Consider the following 11,819-nt stretch of genomic DNA (forward strand, 5'->3'; position numbering starts at 1 on the left):
GTGCGCCTCCCCTCTCCCAGCCTCTCTCCGTACGTGTCGGAAAGCGAGGCCTGTCGGCACCTCTGTAGTGAGGCCATGGGCCAGTCAGGGTCCGCAGGAAGGGGTCATTTGTCTCGTAGAAGCTCCCGGAGGGTGTTCTCGGATAAGGGCACAAAGGGGCTAGCGGGGCCCCTTCCTATCCCAGAAGTTCCGGCTTTGCACCCCTAGGGGGCACCCCTAGGGGTGAGCCACTGAGCTTCAGAGGCTGTTCCCCTGCATAGTCCTCACTGTGCCTGACTCATCACCAGGTGCTCACCACCCCTCACTGTGGCTGACTCACCTTCAGCCTCCACTTCTCTGCTGAAAATCTCTTCCTCCGGGAAGCCTCGCCTGACTAGTACCTCTGCACTCACTCAAGTCAGTCCCTTAAAACATACTGTCACCAGAACCTGGGACCAGCAGTGACATGGTGGTTAAGGCACTGGACACTCCCACATGGCCAACCATGGTTCGAGTCCCACTTTGCCTTCTCACTTTCTTTCTCTCTCTGTATGTGTCTCCTGTTTAAATTAAAAAACAAGTAAACAAGCGAATGAATAAATAAAATTAAATAAATTCTTAAAAAAATACTGTCACCAGAATGATTGCAGGCGATCGCTGGTTTAGCACCTGTCTCTGGGGCAGGGACGGTGCCTGTCTTGTGCATGGCTATGTCCGTGGTCCTGTCACGCAGCCTGGCATGGGGCAGAGCGTCAGGACTTATGTCCATGTGGCGGCTTCTGGTGGAGGGGCTGTCCCAAATTCATACTCCTGCTGGGACTGGGGCAGACCTGCTAAGAGGGGTCCAGACTTCCTGGAGACCCCACTGGAGGCCACAGCATGGCTCCTCTCAGGGAGGGCCTCGGGGACACCGCGAGGGTGCTCACCACCCCAGCGTGACGCAGAGCGGCCTCAGGACGGCTGCCTGCTAGATTCAGAGGAAACTGGAGTGAAGGTCTGTGTGGTTTCCAGGTCTCTTCCTGCGGGCCTCTCGGTGCAGACGGGCTGGCTTACAGGAGGCAGCTGCGTCCCCAGCAGGAGCCCTGCAGGGCTCAGGGTGCCGTGGCATAGGCCTGAGGAGGCTGGAATCAGGGAGTGAGGCTATGGGGTCTTGGGCTGCGGAGAGGGAAGGGAGCCCCTGTCACCATAGGGAGCTTTCAGTCTGGGCCAGACTGAACCCCTGCCCAAGCCCGTGTAGCCAACGTCTTGGCCACAGTCGCAGTTCTGCTTAATTGCTGCCCACGGCCTTCCTCCTGGGAGTACTATTTGGTCGCGGGTGATCTTGTTCATCTGTGATGGTCAATTTTACGTGTCATTGTGGCTCAGCCACAGTACCCAGATACTTGATCAACTGCCAATCAAGATGTTGCTGTCAAGATATTTTTAGGTGAGACCGACATTCACATCAGAAGACTGAATAAAGCAGGCAACCTCCCATCAAGTGGGTAGGCCTCATCCCACCAGTTGAAGGCCATAAGAGAAAAAGGCTGAGATCCCTTGAGAGAGGGAACTCGGCCTCCAGACTGCACTTGGGGCTACAGCACCAGCTCCTCCCTGGGCCTTCAGCCTGCCCTGCAGGGTTCAACTCACCAGCCCTGCAATCACATAGGCCAGCTCCTCAAAATCACCCCCCCAACACGCATGCACGCACACACACATGCACACGTGGGTACACACACACATGCACACGTGGGTACACGCACACACATGCACACGTGGGTACACACATGCACATGCACACGTCCTATTGGTTCTGTTTTTCTGGAGAACCCGAAAACATTATCCAAATTCCAAATCAAGATACGATTTGAGGAAGGGGCTGGCAGGTGGTACGGTAGTTGAGGGCACTGGGCTCCCCCATGGCTGATCACCACGGTTCGAGTTCTGGACCTGGAGGCTCGCTTTCTCACTTTCTCTCTCTCTCTCTCTTTCATGGTCTATCCCTCTCTGGTGAAAGAAAGAAAAAAGAAAGAAGGAAGGAAGGAAGGAAGGAAGGAAGGAAGGAAGGAAGGAAGGAAGGAAAGGAGGAGGGAGGGAAGGAAGAAGAAAGAAAGTTAAATAGAATAATTCTAAAAAAAAAAAAAAAAGAAATAAAAGATGATTTGAGGGCTGGCTCCGTGGCCCAGTGGTAATGCACAGATCAAAAGAAGCCGGATCCCACATGGGGACGGTGGTTCGAATCCCTGGTCCAGTGGGCCTGAAACCCGCTAGGCGCACGTATGAGAACGGGCAGAAAGAGACTGCAGTGTGACCAGATCCTGTGGAGGGCGCTCTTCTCTCTCCCTCCCTCCACCCCTGTCTCCCTCCCTCTCCTCCTTTCCCTCTCGCTCTCCTGTCCTCACACACACTTCTATTATGAATAAAGAAGAAATAAAGACATGACTTGAGAAAGGATCTGAGGACTGTCTCGTGCAACAACTAGCAGACCCGAGGCCATAGTTCTGACATCAAAACACGAGAATTTCTAGGAAATTGTGACTGTCTAGTAGTCCCAAAGCTGGATTTTTCTAGTCAGGACCGTCAGAAAATTGGCCTAGGCCTGGCACATGTATCAGGTGTGCTATTTCCCCATCAAGACAGCCTGTTTGCTTCACATATTTCATGGTGTCCCTCAGATTCGACAGAGGAAAATGATCTGTAATTCTGTACTGTCCAAAAAGTAACCTAGCTGCACGTGGCTACTGGCTCTTAAAATGTGGCTAGCGTGAGTGAGGGAGAGAATTATATTTTTTTTGGAGAGGTTTTTGCTATAGGGCGCGTGTGCTCGCCAGACAGGCAGAGACAGACAGAGAGATAGAAAGCGAGAAATCACCCCCCAGGGGGGATGGCCACGCTGCAATCCCTTCTCCCCCATTCTCCTCTCGGGATCTTGGGCACGCACGCACACGCGCCCAGCATGAGTTTAAGGCACTGGGTCCGGGACGCGAACCGCAGTCGACTACATGGGAGTCCAGCGACACAGCCATTATGCTAACTGCTGGTCCCGAGGGATAGAATTTTCAACATGTAACTTATTTATTTAGTTTTTTTGCCACAGGGCACGTGTGCTTGCCAGAGAGAGAAAGGGAAAGTGAGAAACCATTCCCCATGGGGGATGGCCACGCTGCAACCCCTTCTCCCCCATTCTATTTTGGGCACATAGGCACACTTGCCTAGCGTGATTTTCAAGCTTCCAGGTCTGGAACTTGAACAAGTCAGCCACGTGGGAGTCCAGCGCCTTAACCACGCCATCACCTGCTGGCTCCGAAACATGTCATTAACTGTGGGTAGCTGCGAGCGGCTGGGGGGCGGCCGGACAGTTGCAGCTTTGCAGAGCTGCGGATGGCTCGGGCTGCTTGCAAAGGAGTGGAGCCTTGGGAGACGCCCTCCTAGTCTGGTGAGCTGGTTGGTGCCCAACCCTCTCCCATCTTCTCTCACTTATCTGGTATTTTGTTTTGTCTTTAGGTTTTGGGCACAGGGCATGTATACTTGAGAGAAATGGAGAGAGGGACAGTGAGAAATCACTCCTTAGGAAGGATGGCCACACAGTCCTGTCTCCATTTTCCTCGTGAGATTTTGGGCATGCATGCACACACACACGCACACACACACACACACACACACACATACACGGTATGATTTTTTTTTCTTGTATTATTATTTTAAGTCTATGAGAGGGAGAAAGAGAGAGAATGTGAGAAAGCAAACTGCCAAGTCTGGGACTTGAACCACCATTGGCCATGTGGGAGTCTAGCACCTCAACCACCATGCCATCTGCTGGACCACCACCCATCCCACTCCCCCCCAAGTACGATTTTCAAGTGACCAGGTCTGGGACTTGGACCTTCGTCAGCCATGTGGGAGTTCAGTGCCTTAACCACCACGCCACCTGCTGGCCCCTTTATCTGGCGGCTTAACGTATTCTTACTGCTAATGTAAGTGCACAAGAGCTGGGGGGCAAGGGGGGTGCCTGCAGGGCTCACTGGGAAGGCCATGACAGGGAGGCAGTAGGCATTCAGTGGCTTAATGCTGTAGTGGGGCTGCTGGTCAGGGCCCCCCGCCCTCCCAGCCTACCTGCTTCTGTGGGCCCAGGCCCCTGGCTCAGGGCACAGGGCCTTGAGCTCGGGCTTGTCAGCATTCTCCCTCTGCTGGACAGGCCTCCCATGGTTCCTCAGCAGAACACTCAGAAGCACATCGCCCAGGAAGATCTGAAAGAGACGCTGTGATGGAGACAGTCTGGGCTCTCGGCCTGGATCGCGGACCCCTCCCTGGCACAGCCTGCCTGCTGACCCGTCTGCTCGCTGAGTGCTGCGAAGGGCCTTGGTCCTGTCAGCACCGATGCCAAGGGCTGCCTGCAAACGACGCTGTCGACTATGGATGCTGTCCTCTAAGTACCGTCTCTCTGCTGGAGCCAGGTGGATACTCAGTTTCTGGGGCTTTGCTGGGCTGCACCGCCCTGCCCTTCCCTCCCCTCCAGGCCAGTCCGGATCTCACAGTTCCCAGGAAGCATTCCCAGAATCCCCCCGGCCTTTGCTGTTCACACTCTGAGTTCCTGAGACCTGAGAACCATGTCTCTGACCTGGGGTCACGCTCTGCCCGAGTGGCCGAGATATGACAGGACAGGAGCTCACCCCAGGAATACCAGGCATACCAGGGTCCAGGGCTAGGGTCTAAGGTTGGAACCCAAGGGGATGGAAGCTGGGGTCACAACAAAGGTGATGCAAACACACAGTAACTGGCGTCACAGGGCGAAGTAAGATCACACCCTGATGACTTGCAAGGCTTTGGGGCACAGGCTACAGGCTGTCTGGCCACTTCCCCCCTCCGGGCCTCCATTTCCTCATCTGAGAAATGGGGATAACACCGCTCAACATGTGGGTCTGCGAGATAATGCTCGTGGAAGGCCTGGCCAGGGCCCTGGTCTCCTTTATCTTGTCCTGAATGTCGCTTCATTAGAGGCTTCTCCTGGGACCTTCCCCTTTTCTCTTGATTCCCCGTGTGTTTCTTTGCAAGTTTTGTTTGTTGGTTTTAATTGTATTTATTGATTTTTAAAATTTTGTGAGAGAGAGAGAAAGGGACAGTGAGAAACAAGCTGCCAGGTCTTGGAGTGGGACCATAGTCCGCTACATGGAGGTCCAGTGCCTTGACCACTATGCCACCTGCTGGCCTGAAAGTTCTGTTTTTCACTTTGCCAGAGAACATGCACACTGGCTGTACAGAGACAGAGAGAAAGACGGACAGCGAAAAAGCACCCGCACAGGGCATGGTCATGTCAGACCCTTCGGGCATGGTCATGTCAGACCCTTCTCTCTCTTTCACTTCCGGGATTTGGGGCATGCATGCACACGTGCTTCATGTGTTTCTCAAGCTACCGGGCCAGGGACTTGAACTATGCAGTCAGCCATGTGAGATTCAGTCGCCTTAACCACCATGTCATGGACTGGCCCATTGTACTTTTTTTTTTTTTTTTTTGCCACAGGACATGTGTGTTCACTGGAGAGAGACCGAGGGAAAGTAATAAATCACCCCAGGGGTGTGGCCACACTGCAACCCCTTCTCCTCCATGTCCTCCTGGGGTTTTGGGCATGTATGCATGCGTGCCAGCATGAGCTTCAAGCCACCGGGTCTAGGACTTGAACGGCAGTCGGCCATGTGGGAGTCAAGCACCTTAACTGGACTGGCAGGTGGCGTGGTGGTTAAGGGCGCTGGACTCCCACATGGCTGGCCCCCGTTCAAGGCCTGGACCCGACGGCTTGCTTTCTCACTTTCTCTCTCTCTCTTTCACTCTGTCCATCTCTGATCAAATAAAATAAAATGAAATAAATAAATTAAAAAGTAATTAAAAACAAAAGTACCTTAACCACTATACCTCCTGCTGGCCCAGCATATTTTTACAGTCATTTATTAGAGTGATTACTTGTCTGATTATCTTGTTCAATTATCCGATAGTCCGTGAAGACGAGGCCCTCTTGCCCGCCCACGTCCTGGCATCTAGTGACACACCACAGAAGCCACTCAACACACATTAAGGACGTGAATGCCAATGACGTCGACAGGCGTCTTATCCTTTTTTTAAAATAAGAACTGTTTTATTTAACTTTATTTATTTATCTATTTTAATTTGACTAGAGAGACAGAGAGAGACAGAGAGAGATGGAAAGTGAGAAAGTGAGCTGCCAGGTCTGGGACTCAAACCATGGTCAGTCAGTCTGGGATCCAAACCATGGTCAGTCATGTGGGAGTCTAGCACCCCTAACCACCATGCCACCTGCCAGCCCCCACAGGCGTCTTATCTTTAGAACATTTTAAATCCTCGGGGCCCCAAGGTGATGCTGATTTTCCCAAATGTTATATGAAAGTGTTTGAGGGGAGGACCAGCAGTTAGCATAATGGCTGTCGCTGGACTCCCACGTAGTTGACTGCAATTCGAGTCCCGGACCCGGTGGCTTAAACTCACGCCGGGCGCGTGTGCGTGCGTGCCCAAGGTCCCAAGAGGAGAATGGAGGAGAAGGGACTGTGGCGTGGCCATCCCCCCGGGGGGTGATTTCTCGCTTTCTGTCTGTCTCTCTTTCTGGTGAGCGCACGCACCCTATAGCAAAAACCTCTCAAAAAAAGAAAGAGTTTGGGGGAAGTGGGGGCTTTTATATTTCTTTTCAGGTGGTTCCATTATTTGCAGCAGAGACAGGACGCAATTATACCAACTGGGTCTCCTTTGGTTGATATTCCAGTTCCTGCTCGGTGCCGAGAACCTGCCAAGGGCTTTGAGTCACGCTCCTTGCCTTGGAGCAACTCAGAGACTGTGGTGACAGAATGGGCCCCCCGGGCCGTTAACCCCATCGTGCCTGGATGAGGACAGGTGTCCATTTATGTCAGGGAGTGACTTCCATGGCCTCCTGGGCCAGTCGGGGCCAGCCAGTGGTGTGGGGGTTAAGGCGGCTAGATCCCACATAGTTGACTGTGCACAGTTCAAGCCCTGGACCCAGAGGCCTGGACAACACGCCAAGTGTGTGTGTGTGTGCGCGTGTGTGTGTACATGTGTAAAGTCCTGAGAGGGAACTGGAGGAGAAGGGATTGCAGTGTGGCCATCCCCTCGGGCCATCTCCCCTCACTTTGTCTTTCTCTCTGGTGAGCGTACAAGCCCTAAAGCAAACTTAAAAAAAGAAAAAAAAGGGACCAGCAGACAGCATAATGGTTACATGGTTACGTTGTTGCTGGACTCCCACCTAGTCAATTGTAGTTCAAGTCTCGGACCTGGTGGCTAAAAACTCATGTGAGGGGAGCCTGCAGGTAATGTGGTGGTTAAAGGCTCCCACATGACCAATTGCAGTTCAAATCCCGGACCTGGTGGCTCGCTTTCTCACTTTCTCTCACTCTCTGATAAAATCGGAAAGTGATAATAATTATAAATAAAGTTTAAAAAAACAAACTCACGCTCTGTGTGTGTGTGTGTGTGTGTGTGTGTGTGTGTGTGTGTGTGTGCCCAAAATCCTGAAGAGAATGGAGAAGGGACTGAGGCATGGCCATCCCCGTGGGGGATGATTTATCCCTTTCTGCTCTTTGGTGAACGCATGTGCCCTGTAGCAAAAATCTCTCTTAAAAAAATAATCCTACCTTTCTCTGTGCAAGGTGACTACGCTCTCTGTTGTTCAGTCTCAGGCGTCATTAATACCTGCCTCTCCATGGGGAGCCTGGTATTCCTGGGGACAAGAGCTCTTTAACTCAAACTGGGCCCAACTTTCAGAAAGGCTCCAGGTAGCCCTTTCCTGCTCGGACTCTTGGGATCCTACTGCCTCCCCCCCACCCCCCCGGGGGGGGTTCTGCTTTTTCACTGCAGAGCACCTCTTCAGTTCAGGTTGCCATGTTCCTGCTGCCTCCCAGCCTTTCCTGGCCACAGGCCGAACGCTTCGTCTGCAGACTGAGCCCAGCTCTCCGGGAGGCAGGGTCTACCATGGGTAGCATGCGTGATTGATCTGGACAAGCCAGGCTCGAGCTGTGTGACCTCAGGCAGAGCACGATGCTTTCTGAGTCTCCTCTGTGAACCAGGGGAGGTGCCGATTCCACTGGGTTGTGGGGAGAACTCGGAGCTCGGCACAGAGGGCGTTCAGGGAGGCTGAGAGGCTGAGCAAGACCACAATCACCAACTGCAATAACCCAGAGACCTTCCTGCTGCAGCTGGGCTGGGGGATGGGCCCGAGGGCGATCGAGGAGCTGCCGGAAGCCACCCCAGAACTGTCTGCCAGCCCCTTTCACCTGGTCTGGTCAGGCTAGGAGGTCCTTGGGAGCAAAACGAAGACCTCGCGACAGGCAGACTTGGGAGGAAAACGCACTGGCCAGAACTTTTATGAGAATGTCTAATCGCTCCACAAACATCCGAGCAGCTTACAGTGTGCTGGGGACCCGCCAGTGGGTGGGGGAGTTAGCAGGGAGAAGGCTGCTGAGGTCAGCACAGCACCCAGGGCTGCTCTGTCTCACTCGAGGCCCAGTTCAGATACATGCCAAGGGCTGAGAACGACCTAGGTGACCTATGTGGCCGGTTGGTGCAGGGCTGGGCTGGTGCTTTTGTGCCTCTGGTTAGGAGTGATGAATGTGGGCTGAGTTAAAGGGATACCGCGCCCTTTTACAACGGAGAAGTGTCGTCCTTTTAAGAGGCACTGCTGGCTCTGCAGCTGAATGTGTCTTTAGGGATAACACCTCCTCACTCACTAACTTCAGAAGACCCCTCAGAGAGGGGTCCAAGATCGAACAGCGAGTTCGGGAGCTGAGAAGGGACTAGAACGGGCATGAAGAGAAGCTGGAGGGAAGAATGCAAGTCCCCATGCGTGTCAAAGGTGGAGAGGGGAGGCCTGGTTCCTTCTGGGGATCCCTCCAAAAACTACTGCTTATAAGAATCTCAGTAAATCCACTCCCCCTTCTCCTTGAGCTCTTCCCAGCAGGTAAATACAGTAACACTCTACTCCCAGCAAGATCTGAGACCACTCTTCCTCACCTGTCCCCAGGCCATCAGAAAGCAAAGGCAAGCGTACTCACTGGTTTCTTGTCAGCAGCAGTTTGGGGAGGAGGCTCAGCTAAGGTGCAGCATGCTTTGCCTGGATAGAGAGCCCTTCTGGAAGTCTTCAACAGCCTTGGTCCTAAGACACCCAGAAGTTTCTTGACCTGGGAGGGTCGTCAAGGAGAAGCTCTAGGTGTCCTTTCTGGCAGCTCGGCATCAGCCTGTGGTCAGCAGTTTGAAGGCCCAGAATGAGACAGGAGCCCGCTGCTCCTTAGGGAACGCCTGGGCAGCCCTCCCAAGCATAGCCAGCCGGGAAGAAGGCTCAGGGCTCCGTGTGCTCTGTCAGACACAAGGCAGTCCTCGGAGCTCGGCTGCTGTCGGCAGTCGCTGTGGTTCTCACAACCACCCATTTCCTCTGACGGCATCGCAGACCATCGAGGAGCCACCGTCCCCAAGTTCCTGTTTCTGGGGAGTAGCTGCTGCCTCGTCGTGACCCTGGAGCAGGAGACTTCCCGACTTTGCGGCTTGGTCTTGTCCAGGGACCACAGAACCAGGTGAATGAGCGGATCTCTCGAGCTGCCAGACCCAGCGATGATCACGACGGCTTAGTTTAGCCACTTTGGGACCCCCCCACACTTTCTGAATGTAAGTGGCCAGAGGCAGGGCCTAAGGATTTTTTTTTTTTAAGATACATTTTTTGCTGTAGGATATGTGTGCTCGCCAGACAGACAGAAAGAAACCACCCCACAGGAAGGATGGCCATGCCGCAGTCCCTTCTCCTCCACTCTCCTCTCAGCATTTTGGGCACGCACGCACATGCGCTCAGTTTGAGTTTTTTAAGCTGCCGGACCTGGGACTTGAACTGCGGTCGACTATGTGGGAGTCCAGTGATGTAACCATTATGCCACCTGCTGGTTCCAGGGATCTAAATTTTAAACACTCCCGGAGAGCCCTTTGGCTGGCCAGTTTGGGAAGCACTGCCTTCACCTCTGATGTCAACAGGAGTCACCTGGGGCTCCGGCTGCAGTGCAGCTCATCTAATTTTGTAGGCCTGGGGTGGGGCTCAAGTGCAGGTCTCCAGGGCTCACAGGTTGACATCGATATTGCTGGTCTGGGGGGCGCAAATGAATAACAAGGTCTGGAAAGTGGCTCTCCAAGTGTGGTCCCCAGTCCAGCAGCCTCAGTGTCACCTGGGAATTTGTCAGACATGCAAGTTCTCAAGCCCCATCTCCGATTTATGGACTCAGGATCTCTGGGGGTAGGGCCAGCAGGCCTTTCCATAAGCCTCCAGGTGGTCCTAATGCTTGCCCGGCCGTGAGGGCCTGCTCTGCCAGCACTGCCCGCTGACCTTCCATCTGCAGTTCAGTAAACCACCTTGCCCACCTGCTGCCTCCCCATCAGTTCCTCTTGAAGATGGATGTTCTGTAACATAAAGTGGCTCGTTGCACCAAGATGGCTCCCGATTCCAGCATGGTGTATACAGCCTCCGTGCAGCCTCAGCTGTCCCTGCTGCCTCATGGCTAAGCTTGCTCCTACTCACTCGGCTTCCCAAGGTGCTCTTGGCCCCTCATTCCCTTCCTCCTTGGGAAGGTTTTTGTTTTTGTTTTTACCCTCTCAATATTTCTTTTTTATTATTAATTTGCTACAGGGCATATGTACTTACCACAGAGAGAGAAAAAAGAAAAGTGAAGGAAAGTGCAAGCTGCCGGCTCCGGAACTCAAATCATGGTTGGCCATGTGGGAGCTGAGCAAATTGACCACCAGCCCACTTACAGGCCCAGGAGGCTGGTTTGATACGTAAGCCTGCAGGCACTTGGCGAGGAGAGCTGAAGGAGCGGGAGGGTAGGCACATCCTTTAGTCTGGGCGCTACAGTGGGGGACAGTCACTCAGGGAAGTGGCCTGTGGCAGGCAGGAACTGAGCACGAGCCTCCATACGACGCCAATGCCCATTCTCGTTTATGACGGAACTGTCAAGGCTGGGCTCAAGGTGAGGTTCGCGAATGAGGTAAGAAGTAGAAAACGACCAGCTTCAGTCTCTGACTAAAAGAATCCTGGGCCAGCAGGTGGTTTGGTGGTTTGGTGGTTAAGGTGCCGGATCCCACATGGTTGGCTATGTGGTTCTAGTCCTGGACCAGGAGGCTAGGTGCATGGATGTGTGCCCAAAATCCCAAGGAAAGAATGGAGGACTGCGGCATGGCCATCCCCCTTGCGGGCTGTTTTCTTGTTTCCCTCTATCTCTGGTGAGCACACGTGCCCTAATTAAAAAAGAAAGAAAGAAAAGGAATCCCACCGCATAACTCTTTTTCCACCTAGGAAGGCACCTAAGAATTAGAAAGGTCTGCACCACCAGGTGGCGTGGTGGTTGGGGTGCTGGAGTCCCACATGACCCACAGCAGTTCAAGTCCTGGACCTGGCAGTTTGCTTTCCCTTCCTTCTTCTCTCTCTGTCTCTCTGGTGATTACATGTGCCCTGTAGCAGATTAATAATAATAATAATGCTAAATAAAATTAAGTGAAAATAAGAAAGGTTCAAATCCTAGCCCTACAACTGTGGTATGGCCGGGCTACGGTAGTGCGGGCTGGCTGACACTGCTCCGTGGCAGACTGAGGCCAGGCGGGAGGTCCCGGCTCATTCCCAGCCCACTCTAGAAGTCCAGCATGGTGGTGCCGGCCTGGAGTCCCAGCTAGCCTGGAGGCTGAGGCATGAGGGTCACAGCACAGTGAGACCATCTGAGAAAAAAGTATTTGGCCCCCCTCTCTGGCTCCCAGCCAAAGGTCCTGAAACTCGTGAAATTTCCTGATAGGGATGCGAGGAGCATCTTTAGTTCTACTA

General features: G+C 53.3%; 1 long non-coding RNA gene across 1 annotated transcript in view; it reads right to left on the reverse strand.

The window, feature by feature from the left end:
• The window catches only part of LOC114007009 (uncharacterized), a 12,798-nt gene extending 3,431 nt beyond the window's left edge, over positions 1-9,367 (reverse strand). Inside the window, exons 1-2 of the long non-coding RNA XR_003548667.1 lie at positions 9,025-9,367; positions 4,072-4,205 (exon numbers count right to left, since the gene is read on the reverse strand). This is a non-coding gene — a long non-coding RNA (uncharacterized LOC114007009). The remainder of the gene's footprint in view (positions 1-4,071; positions 4,206-9,024) is intronic.
• Between the last annotated feature and the right edge of the window lie 2,452 nt (positions 9,368-11,819).

The sequence above is a fragment of the Tupaia chinensis genome, unplaced genomic scaffold (assembly GCF_000334495.1).
Source record: "Tupaia chinensis unplaced genomic scaffold, TupChi_1.0 Scaffold000115_1, whole genome shotgun sequence".
NCBI classification, from domain to species: Eukaryota; Metazoa; Chordata; class Mammalia; order Scandentia; family Tupaiidae; genus Tupaia; species Tupaia belangeri.